Source organism: Gallinula chloropus (assembly GCF_964237585.1).
Source record: "Gallinula chloropus genome assembly, chromosome: 1".
In the NCBI taxonomy this organism is placed as follows: domain Eukaryota; kingdom Metazoa; phylum Chordata; class Aves; order Gruiformes; family Rallidae; genus Gallinula; species Gallinula chloropus.
The window spans coordinates 83,015,838-83,028,992 of NC_140085.1; the positions used below are offsets into that span (position 1 = coordinate 83,015,838).

At 43.1% G+C, this 13,155-nt stretch overlaps 1 protein-coding gene across 1 annotated transcript in view; it reads right to left on the reverse strand.

The window, feature by feature from the left end:
* Positions 1-13,155, reverse strand: part of TMTC1 (transmembrane O-mannosyltransferase targeting cadherins 1) — a gene marked incomplete at both ends in the record, with an annotated part of 148,431 nt that overhangs the window by 64,712 nt on the left and 70,564 nt on the right. The gene's annotated exons all lie outside the window — the stretch shown is intronic.

Genomic DNA, 13,155 nt, shown 5'->3' on the forward strand with positions numbered 1-13,155 from the left:
CAAAACTGGTGACACACAATGCAGTTTCTCACCAAATCGCACAACTCAGGCCATACAGCTCAGAGTCATCCTGAAACCAGAGCATTCCCAAAAACCGCACATCCCCTCCGCCCCCCCATCCCTCCTTTATGCTGAGCATGACATAATTGGCACAGAATACCCTCTTTGACCAGTTTGGGTCACCTGTCCTGGCTGTGTCCCCTCCCAGCTTCCTGGGCACACACCCCACCCCCACCTTTTCTCATTAGCAGGGAAATATGAACAACTGAAAATGCCTTGACCACTTGGCAGCAACCGAAAACATCCATGTGTTATCAGCATTGCTCCCATCCTAACTCCCAAACATCACACCGCTGCTAGAACAAAAATTAACTCTATCCTAATTGAAACCAGGACAACAACAAAGACCAGGGGCACAAGAAAGTGTGTATTGGGCCAGAAAGAGTGCACTGCTGATGCATAAAATCTTCTGTCCCAAGGATGCCCTCTTGTTTTCAAAAGAGCCAAGTATCAAATATTTCTCCAGTTGCTGTTCGTTAAATCAATAGTTGAGAAAACCTCTAGTTAACATTTCTAGGTAGGATACAGTGTTATTCAAGGCTGCAGCATTGCAGATAAGTGAAGGAAAAAGAATGTTGGAGAACAACAAAAAAACTATACATCAAAAGGAAGAAAGGAAAACTTAGGACTTAGCTCAGAGAAAATGATATTGTGTGCCCTTTCTCCCTCCACAAGAAGTCATAGCTCTAGACTGAAGCTGTGTAAGGCTACCAGTTCAGTCCCTCTGGCAGGGCTGAGACCCAGGGCCCAGCACTGACAAATGAACCTCACGGAGCAGCAGAGCCCTCAGCAGTGATATTTATCTCTGAAACAGAAAACATCTGGCAACTGGCAGCACCCTTTTTCAAGCATTTGGTTCAGGCAGGTTTTTGTGAAGAGCTGGTCCCTGAAGGCCAGTCTTTGGCTGATTTTCTGCTACACATTGTCCTGTCTGCATGCAATTCCTAAACCACCGGCTGCCCAAAGCTGAGAATTTATACTGGAGGGAAAGTTACCCTGTTCACAGCCAGATCTTATTCCCCAATTCCCTAAATAGTTTCTACCATCCACAGACACTGACATAACCTGGCTCTACCCTGGGCTTTCCTGCCCCAGCCTTGCATTGTAAGGGCTGGAGGCAAAGCAGAACTGCCCTCCCAGCAAAGGCTAACATCTGCTCATCTGTGCAGCTCAGAGAAAACAGGAGGAAAAAAAAAAAAAAAAGGAAAGAAATACAACCATGACGTACTGAAATGATTGTGTGTACCACAGGCGATAGCCTTAGTTACCTAAAACCTGACAGCAGGAGTCTCATGACACCGCATTCTGCTTTACCCTTTCCCTTAACAAAATTTACTTTGCAGATTCATACTTTATCCCCCCTTCCCCCATAGGGGCTCACAGATGAGTAGACAGCACAAAAACATCAGAGACCCATACGCTAGGGCTGCAGGAAACAGGGCAGCAGCATCTTCCATTCTACACAAGCCATAGGAGATGCCCTCCATGAGATTTTTTTAATAATTTTTAAAACCCACCAACTTGTATTTTTATAGATTTTCCATATTGGAATCATTTATTTGGTTTAACTACTCGCATAACATAAACCTCCTTAGGAGATGGCTGAACTAAAGATGGCACAATCAGCATCTTGCAGGTATCCAGAGCAGTAGCAAAAGCTTTTAAAGAACAGTCGGCAATTTTATCTTCCTTCTTCCTTACAATAAAAAGGCTATGACTAGAAATTATGGATCACTTCGTTCCTTTGACAAACAGACATTTCCTTTCCTCTTAAAGATAGTGCTTTCTTTTGAAAATACAAAACTTATCTTCCTATCTGTCACAGGTCACTGGGAAAAAAAAAAAGCACCTTGGAATTAATCTTAGACTGATTCCTTTTGTTAAAGACAAGATGACTTAAAATCAAACTAGTATTCCTTATAGCAGATAGCTTGGTGGTGGGTTTCAAATTCACATCCACCTCTAATTACAATTAGGCCTTCATTACATTGTAACCAAAAAAACCCCCAAACCACAGCAATAAATCAAACCAAAAGCCAATAAATAATTTAGCTTGCTGTTTTTCATAAGACTTACCAAAAAACTGAAGAATAGTGCTTCTTCTCCCAAAGACAAGGCAAAAATTGTCACGCTACATCAAACCAAATAGTAAAGAATCATTCCAAGGCCAAAAGCCATCAACACAGCAATAAATCTCAGAAATGGCTTCCTCAGCAATTTGGGGTAAAAGGAGGAAAGTCTTGAGTTTACAACTGCTTTGTGGTTTTGTGTGGCTGGGTTCTGGTGGAGGTGGGGGGCTGCAGAGGGGGCTGCTGCAAGAAGCAGCTAGAAGCCTTCCCCAGGCCAAACAGAGCAAACACCAGCCAGATCAAGGCTGGAAACAACACTGGCCAAGGCTGAGCCCATCAGCGCCTCTGGAAATCACATTTAGGAGAAATAAACACAAACTGCCACTTTTTGCCACCAGAGAAGGGAGTGAAAAGGTATAAGAAACTAACATCAAGGCCAGTGAAGAAGGGGGGTGGGATGAGGCACTGCAGGTACCGGAGAGTAAGATTCCCCTGCAGCCCATGGAGAAGACCATGGTGGAGCAGGCTGTCCCCCTGCAGCCCATGGAAGATGATGGGGAGCAGAGACCCCACCTGCAGCCTGTGGAGAGGCCCCATGCTACAACAAGTGGAGACACGTGGAAAATGCTGTGACCCACGATGGAGCAAGCTCCTGGTAGAAAATCTGCAGCCCGTAGAGAGAGACAGAGTCACACCCACAATGGAACAGGTTTGCTGGGGGTGGGGTGGCTGACTCCATGGGGAACCAGGCTGGAGCAGTCTGGGCCTGAAAGACATTCTATGATCTATGACTGCACCCCACAGAAGTCACCCAACACTAGGGCAAGCTGCTGAAGAGCTGAAGCCCCATGGGAAAGGACTCTACATTGGAGAAATTTGTGGAGGACTGTCTCCTGTGGGTGGGACACCATGCTCGAGCAGGGGAAGAGCGTGAGGAATAACACACCCCACAGCCCCCCCAGCTAAAAGGAAAACAACTTGTGAGGAATTCACCAAAACCCCCATCTCCCCCTGTGACACCTGGGGGAGAAGGGAGAGAAATCATTAATAATGTCCACAAAGAAGGTGGCAGGGAGGAAAGGTGTTTTAAGACCTAGTTGTACGTCTTGTTATCCAACTCCAGTTTCTGTGTGTGTGTAGTCCAATAAGTTAAGATGGTTTTCTTCCTTTTATTCTGTGTTGAGTCTGTTTTGCCCATGACACTAATTGCAGAATGATCTCTCCCTGTCCTTATCTTGACTCCTGAGCTTCTCAATATATATTTTCTCCCCTGTCCAGCTAAAAAGGGGGGTGATAGAGCGGCTTTGGTGGGCATCTGGCCTCCAGCCGGATCAAACCACCACAAACTGAAAGAGATCTTTCTGTATCACATACAAGACATATTCCTGAGCCATAAGTAAATATTTGCTGACTATTGTAACAATCACAAGCCTTTTACAAGCCAAAGCCCACTAAGTACAACCACAGAAGGTGTGCTGATTATTCTGACATACTTGTCATAAACTATTGACTTGCAGAAGCCCACTGTAAAGTCTTTATTTTTCCCACTGAGAAAGCATCCTGAGGTGCCAGATCATTAAGCCTCACACTGCAATTACAGGACTTACGTTTGCATCCCCTGGCACCTTCAAGGTCTGAGGCACTGGAAAGCAGAGCTGGGAGGAAGTTTGTCCTCATACACAATGTTGTGCCCTCAGGAGGACAGCAGCTGGGCAAATACATACAAACAATTTTCTGCATTACTGTGGAACATTTCTGAAGGTGTTTATATACACTTGTCTGTTTGATGGGAAGGTAGCAATCAAATGGGATTAACTTCTTCCTCTAACAGTTTATTTTGAGAATGAGGCAAGTGTCACCACCTCTCCACCATTTATAACCAAGAGCTCCATAGAGTAATGACTTCCTTCCCACCAAAAGCATAAATCACCCTCTGCCAGTGAGCTCTGGATGGTCCATTGCAGCCAGTTAGATGTTATGCTTGGAATACCTGACTGCAAACACAGAAAAGTGCGTATCCAGGAAAGTTGATAGTGCATGGATATGAAAAAGCAGTGGCTGTTATTACACATTTTCAAATGCTTGCAGGCCTAGGAGGTAAGTGCATTATCCCTAAAAGGAGACACAGATTCAAAGGTGGTAAATCACTGTATGTCTCTACAGTAGACCACAGACAGGACTGCATTTCTTCAGTTTATTCCTCACATCCATACATGCAAACCCTTAGTGCAGACTGCACTCAAACAATGTATTCCTGTTGTACAGTCGCTTGGGAAGTGACAAGCAGCTTGGGAACATGACTCCCCACAAGCCTGCACCAAACCACTAGCAGCATCTCACCTGGCAAGAGGATCTGGTGCACTTTCTACAGTATTACAAATAGAAGGGATGGTGCAGAAGAATGTCAAATACACTCTGCATTCATGCATAAGGTGAAAAAAAGCAAACTTCAATTAATCAGGAATCAACTGGGTGCTTCACATCAGTCTGGTCGTCTTTAGGTCACTGACAAAAATCAGGATGAGACACGTGAATCTTTACCTTCAGAGGCCAAACAGGAGGGCACTGTTTAGCTGTGACTGTTCTGCTCTGCTGCCTGTGCTATCACTTCTGAGCAAACAGTGGCAAAATTCAGGTGTCAACAGATGGATTGAAAAGCTCAAACATTTGGTAATGAAAAGGTAACTGCTCAGTTTCAAATCTAGCTCAGACAACTGACAATCAGCTTGCAACTACAAAAAGAGCCACAAATTCTGTAATCACTACAATTTATCAGGAGTTTGAGTCTTTCATCTCATTACAAAAAAACCCCAACAAAATTCCGGCATCTTCAGCTGCTTGAATGCCAGCCTTAGCAACTTGCTGTCTTCCTAAAATAACTGTTTTCCTTGGTGATCATCTAGTTCTGATAAAATCATCCACAGTTACTACTGACTAGAATTAGACAAATTTCATAGTTCACAGATAGCCCAAAGCCATGGAGATTTCCAAAATCTATTTTGATCAATTGCTACTGACTGCTTATTAACTACTTGACACTTTGATCCTATTTTGAGCATTCGGCAACAACAAAACCTACTTTCCAGTTCAACCAGCATGAGCACCTATTCAAGAACTGGCATACAGGCAAATGTACACCTGTCAGAAGCTGAATCAAAACCCTTGAAAGTGTCATTGGCTTCTTAACCCAGGATTATCTGAAAAGAAATCTTTGGCATCCATCTCAGACCATCCTAATTAATCAAGAATCATAGGGGTTGGAAGGGACCTCAAGAGATTATCAGATCCAATCCCCCTGCCAAAGCAGGTTCCCTAGGACATATTGCACAGGTAGTTGTCCAGACAGGTCTTGAATATCTCTAGAGAAGGAGACTGCACAACCCCTCTGGGCAGCCTGTCCCAGGGCTCTGTCACCCTCACTGTGAAACAGTTCTTCTGCATGTTGGTGTGGAACTTCCTATGAGATTGTTCACTTACCATTTCCAGGAAAAAGCAAGTTCATACACCACTAGGTAAAACTGCACATTTGTCAGAAGTGCTGAAAGTGCCTAAAAACTTTATTTGCATCAGTGGGAACTGTGGATGCTCAACAGCTCTGGAAATCAAGCTTTCAATTATGGAATAAAAAGAGGAAAGCAGTCCTTTCCTAATCCCACAAGCCATGCCAGGGCACAGAAGTATATTCTACTTTTTATTTAGCATCTTAAAGTAAAATTTTGGTTATCTACTACTTTCTTTTTCCCCTATACACCTCAGCTACCCATTCATTTAGCTGTGTGTTTATGGTCTTTCTTACCTAGGTTTCTAAAATTCCCTGGTGATATAAACTCATTTTCCCAATCCTTAATTTCCGCAGCCTCTAATTCTGCTTGGCAAGTCAATTTGAGCAGGAGACAGGAGAACACACATCTTTGAAAGTGAAGTTGAACATTCCAAAAGGAAATAGGAAAGTCAACAAATTACTCCAGAAATTAGAATAACGCTTTTGACCTTGAGGTTCGTTTTCCCTCTTCCCTTTCACTCTGTGACTGCAGGGGAAAAAAAAAAAAAAAGGAAAAAGAAAAAAGGTAAAAATAAACACAAGCGCTTTTCTTGCAGTACATACAAGCAGGATCTTTGGAAAAGCAACTGTGTTCATGGTGAGTTTGCTCTTAAGAGGTAACACAGAACAAGAGGATCCTAACAAAAAAAATCACACAATAGTTTGGCACCTTCATGTTTAACTAAGGCCAAGTAACCACAATGAGTGTCATTATCCCCCCCGTTGTACATTTCTTGGTCCTCATTCCACCTAGCCTCTCCTATTCAGCCCTGCTGTTGTACCACTCCAAAACCTTTCAGCTGTGAGTGGGCCTTGAAATACCAACTCAAATCAGAAGAAGGAAAATGTACAGACAAGAAGAGTATCTTTGAAAGTATAGTAATTCACTGTGAATATGCTGCAAATGGCAGAACTACCTGCCCTATAAGAAAGACCTACCTAGTGTGACTAACTCCTGCAGGAGTTAAGAGTCCATCTAGTGAGAAGCTGGGTTTCTTTTTGGTGAGCCAAATCAGAACTCCTTCAGCTATGGTTGTATTTACTCAGAGTACTGCACTCTAAACCTGTTAATTCAAACTTCTACCAAGGGAAAAAAAAAACCAAACCCTAATGCAAAAGGTATTTTGGTAGTTCTTGTGTTTGCTTTTTAAATTCAGAACAGCAATTACATACAGACAGACTGAAGGAGGTTTCTTCTTTTGCACGTTTGTCAGCTGGCACAGCAAGGTATTCATGTTTCTTCCAGCCCCACCAGGGACAGGCAGCTGATCTGCTTGCAGCACTTGACAGAGCAGAAATGTGGCCAGCGAGGCACACAGGACACCGGTGAGGGACTCCCTCCTTCCTCCAGCTTTCACTGAACAGTTTATTACTCTCTCCCCACAGCAAACATTAACAACAGAAGCAACATAGAAAAACCTTGCTGCTAAGGATTAAGAACATCAGTCCTGACCTCCTCTCTACGTGGAAGGAATTCAAGTGGACCCTCAGGAAAACGAAAGCAGGATTTATTTTAAATGGACCTTTTATGAAAATGACTGTGGTTTCCAGCTTGTCAGATAGACTCTGACAATAAATAGCCGTATTCACCTTGCCGTGCCTTTAAAGTGGGTATTGTTCTGGAAGTGTTGGGGCATATCAATTTTGTGAGGCATACTTTCTAACTGCTGAAACTACTGTAGAATATTATAACAAGCAATTTTTCCTGAGAAAGGTCAATAAACTGTGATTTATTAATGAAATGCCAAAGCTGGGAAATGAGGCAAAAGTCTCAGGAGCACAAGGCAAAGTAAATAGCATGACAGCACGTAATGAGTGCTGGCAAAAACAACAGAAACATGCACACAAAGAGAAGATGCAAATGCATTCCTCTTCTTGATGGCATTAAATGTTGTCAGCTAAGAAATAATAGTCTGCGAGTGACTGAGGAATATGCTTAGATGATATTCATACATACAAACCACTACATAAATGGTGATATGATGCCAATTACAGCACAAATTAAAGCCATAATAATTTGGTATAAAATGCCTTGTCTTGGCTAAGAAGCAGTATACAAAGAAATGAAGATACAGCAGTACCTTAAAATTATTCCTCAAGTAAAAAACAACCAACTGTAGCATATGAAAGAACAGGATAATAATATACATCTCAGTTGCATGTAATGAATATAACCTGAAAATCATCACGTTTCCTGTACCATATGTAGCAGTGTCACACAAAGAAGCAAAGCATGTTCTTTAAAAAGACAGATCCTGGAGGATACTAAGAGGTTTTATTTTTTTAATTGATGTGAAACATAAGTAACATTCCCTCTTCAGACATGAGCAAGCTGCTGCCCATCATTACGTGCTCCTGCTGAACAAGTAGGAGGTGCTGTGGTACATCCACAGCATTGGTCACAAGTATGAACGTAAGATGAGGGACAAGCTGTATGAGGTGCAATAATTCCCCCAGACTGGTCCAGTACGAAAACTACTGTTTCAAATCAGTTTTCCAGATCCGCTCTGAATTACCCCATTGCATGCACATGAGCTCTCCCACTATCAACCCTCCACATACCAGGTACTACACAGAAAGTAGAATCTTATCCATCATGTGCTCTGTACGTATATTGACAGCTACAACTATAGGACAATCTGCATTCTAATCACACTGCTTATTAAGCAGCGGCCTAAAAATGCCATGCAGAGTGGCGTTTCAAACATCCAAAGGGTTTTCCTTTCATGCTCATAGAATTATTATAACATGTCAAAGAAATAACTGTCGTCCTGACAATACGCCAAGAACTGTTGTCCTCTATTTCACCAGGTGCTTGCCATTTCTTCCAGCACAGAAAGGCAGCACTATGGGCCCTTCGGCACATTAGTAGCCAAGTGAGGCATAAAATGGATTATTTCTTTGGCCTTGTAACTGGAATGCTTGGCAAACAAAAAGAGACTGTGTTTCACCCATTTCACTGGTACCTTTGCAACCTACCTAGTCCCAAAGCTGGAAGACAGACCATGTCCACCCCTTGCAGCTGAAGCTGTCTCTGCAAATGAACAATAAACAAATCTCATCTTCTTTTCCCAAGTACTATAATTTCTCTGGGATGCAGGTGTTTGCAATCTCATCCTCAGCTTTTGTCACACCCCCAGCACACTACTCAAAGGCCAACCAGACTGAGTGAGGAAGTTCACCACAAGATTTCAAGACCCACTGGGGACTCCTGCTATCTCTGCTACAACAGCACTGGAGAGCTGCCTTCTCTGTTTCTGCAGTTCTCACAGTAACACATACACATCCAGTAACAGCCACATTTAAAGCAAAGCATGATTATTTCTCCTTCCGAGACATAATAATGTTCACAATATGAAGTGGAACAAGAAAGCTTCGTGCCTTAGATGTCCTTTATCAGCACTACACATACATGCCAACAGGGTTATTACCCTAATCACAAACGTCAACAGCAAATTAGCCCTGTTTAAAATTCAATGGCAACAATGGCAGAAATCCAATATGTGCATTCTCTACTAACAGTCTGTGAGCTTTCTTTGTGGATGCACACATATCACCTCTTGCCACTGAAAATCAGTTTAGCGTTCACTGCACAAACCTCTTCATTTCTGCCAAAATCATTTCCAGCATTCCCATTCTATGTGCCCCAGAAAGGAAAGCGTTAGTGCCAGTAAGAACCAATATGAGGTTTTGTCCTCTTTACCCCTGAACACCTACACACTCAAACAAAAGGCTCACCTGTTCACTCTACAAAGGCGTGCCTGTTCACTCTAAAACCACTCCTTAGAAAATTGCAAAGCTATTGCTTTCAGGTTTGACTTTGCAATGAAAAAGGAGAGAAAAATGGCTGCTAAGAGAGTTTCATGCATTTGCTTCAAAAAGAAAGCAGCACATCTCACACCTTATGAAATGGGAAAGATCAAGCGATGCGGCTCATGCTGCCTACAAGCTACAGAATACTGAGAAACTGTCTGGGGCTTGGCAGAAGGATGGTCCCTCTTCGGGGAAGCAACATCGTATTAAAGGCCACCACCATTGCATTTAGAAAGCACCTTTCTTAAAAGAACCTAATATCATGAATTGTTCCTCATTTCATGTGTCCTGACCTTCCCTTTCCTCTCCCTGTAGAAGACATTCCCAAAGCCAGGTGAGATAATTTATTTCCAGGAAATGTGCCTCAGTAGTTATATTACTTGGCACAACACAATCACCTTAATACTGCTTAATGGCAGTATCACAATTGGGTTGTTAGGAGAGCTGTTAAAAACAAAATAGTAAATAGCTTCAGAAATTTTTAATTTTCTGAAAAGCAAATATTTCAGCTACCTCTAACTATGCCTAGGGCTGGGAGAAGCACGCTCAAGATGACCCCCAAGAACCACTGCCAGTTCCATGTTCACAGCTTTGCTGGGTGGCTGCAAGCAAAGACTAATTAGAGCACTTTGTCATGAATAGGTGATGGTTCTGGTTTTACTTAGATTATACCCAAAAGCAGATCACTTCAGATCCAATTTATTCTATGTTTGGGGTTTTCAGCAATAAACATTAAGGGAAACTATAAGATGAATTTCAAAGCATCCAGTAAGTAAATGTCTGGAGAGCAAAATTCATGTTTTTTAACACAAGATTAGCAGTGGTTAGGGCAAAACAGTGAACTTCTTTTCAGAAAAAAAAAAAAATCAGAAGTTGCAATTTCAAATCTAACAGTGGTATTCATAAATTCAAACTGAATTGTTTTGCCTTTAAGAAAAAAACAACCAAACAAAAAACACAAGGAAAAAAGTGTGATGAAATCTAGACATTTAATGTATGAAGTGTTTTAAAATATTTTGCTTTGCATTTTGACAGAAAACACACAACTCAGTTACTCAAAGGAATCTTTCCGGATTAACATTTTACCCAAAACAAAACAACACAAGATATCCCCAAATAATCCTGAAAGTTATTTTTCCAGCAAACCAACAACATTCACCTTACACATAGTACCAACCCTGACAACAGAAGAAATAGAAAGCAACTGAAACTTCAAAGAACATGGAATAACATTTTTCAGAAGTGTTCATTTTTGTGCTAACGAGAATTTTATCATTAACTTCCCTGGGAACAGGAGTAGGTCTAATACAAACAGTTCTGAATATCTCTAGCAGTGAGTAATGAAAGCAGGAGGAATACAAGATGATGTATGACCTGCAGGTAGAACTAGTGAATAGCTAATAGGGTATTTTCCCATATTTCCCATGCAGCATCTGTCAACGTACAATCTAAATTAATGGCTCTGCAGTCTCATACAGTTTGATTCATCTTCCATCCCCTTATCAGGAGCACAGAGAAATCTGCCAAGGTAGACTGAAACATAGAATCACAGAGTGGTTTGGGCTGGAAGGGACCTTAATGATCATCTGTTTCCAACCTCGCTGCCACAGGCAGGAACATCCCTCACTAGACCAGGCTGATCAAGGCCCCATCTAACTTGGCCTTAAACACTTCCAGGGAGGGGTCATCCACTGCTTCCCTCGGCAACCTGTGCCAGTCCTCATCACCCTCACAGTAAAGAATTTATTCCTAATATCCAATCTAAATCTACTCCAAATTTAGAACCATCCCCCCTCATCCTATCACTCCATACCCTTCAAAAAAGTCCCTCCCCAGCTTCTTTGTAGTCCCTCTTCCTGGGGGGAAGGCTCCTATAAGATCGCCCTGGAGCCTTCTCTTCTTCAGGCTGAACTACCTCAACTCTCTCAGCCTGTACACAGTACTCAAGGTAGGGTCTCAAGAGAACGGAGTACGGCAGGGAGAATCACCTCCCTCAACCTGCTGGCCATGCTCCTTTTGATGCAGGCCAGGATACAGTTGGCCTTCTGGACCGCTCACATTGAGACTCTCATCCACCAGCACCCCTAGGTCCTTCTCCGCAGGCTGCTCTCTGTCATATCATCTCCCAGCCTGTATTGATGACGAGGATTGCCCTGACCCACATGCAGGACCTTGCACTTGTACTTGTTGAACCTCATGAGGTTCACATGGGCCCACTTCTCCAGCCTCTCCAGGTCCCTGGAGTGTCAACTGCACCACTCAGCTTGGTGTTATCTGCAAACTTGCTGAGGGTGCACTCAACCTAATCATTGATGAAGATACTAAATAATACAGGTCCCAGTGTGGACCCTTGAGGGACACCACTTGTCACAGATCTCCATCTGGACATCGAGCTGCTGATGACTACTCTCTGGATGCAACCATCCATCCAATTCCTTATCCACTTAACAGTCCACTCATCAAATCCATCTCTCCAGTTGAGAAAGAAGGATGTTGTGGGAGACTGTGTCAAAGGCATAGATTACTTCCAGTCCTTTTCCTGTGTCCACTGATGTGGTCACCTCATCATAGAAAGCCACTAGGTTGGTCAGGCAAGACCTGCTCCTGGTGAAGCCATACTGACTGTCTTGAATCACCTCCTTGCCTTTCACGTGCCTTAGCATAGCTTCTAGGAGGATCTGTTCCATGATCTTCTGAGGCACCCTTTTTAAAAACAGGCACAATGTTGCCCTTATTCGAGTCACCAGGGACTTCCCCTGACTGCCATGATTTTTCATATATGATGGAGGGCAACTTGGCAACCACATCAGCCAATTCTCTCAGGACTCTGCATCTCATCAGGTCCCATAGACATGTATGTTCAGGTTCCTGATCTTATCCTTCTGTAGAATGACCTTTACCCCCTTGTGCCCCATCTTACTGTCCACCGACTGAGGAGGGATGAAGAGTGCTGTTGCTAGTGAAGACAAAGGCAAAGAAATTGAGTACCTCAGCCTTCTCATCTGTTGATACAAGGTCACCATTTTCAGCCATCAGGGTAGGTAGACTTTCTTTCACCTTCCTTTTCTGGTTGACATACCTGCAGAAGGCCTTCTTATTCTTTGCATCTCTTGCCAAACTCAACTCCAGTTGTACCTTGGCCTTCCTGACCCCATCCCTACAAAACCAAGCACCATCCCTATATTCTTCCCAGGTTACCTGTCCCTGCTTGCACTCCTTGTTCAGTTGCCTCTTGCTCTTCAGTTTGACCAGCAGGTCTTTACTCAACCATGCTAGACTCCTCCCTTCCCTTCCTGATTTCCTACATCTGGGAATTGAGAGCTCTTATGCTCTGTGGAAAAATTCCTTAAAGATCTCTCAGCTCTGTTCTGCTCCCTCAGGAGAGTCCCTGAAGAGTCCCTGAGGACTGTTTCCCAGAGAGCCCTACTGATTAAATCGTTGAAGAGCTGGAAGTTTGCTTTCCTAAAATTTAGAGTCCTAACTACACTCGCCTGTCCCATATTCCTCCAGACCTTGAACTCTACCGAAGTGTGATCACCGCAGGCCTCTAATCTTGATGTCACTGACAAGATCACATGCACAGGTGACCATCAGGTCTAGTATTGCATCCCCTCAGGTAGGGGTGTCTATTACCTGGGCTAAGAAGTTATCTTCAGTGCACTCTAGGAGTCT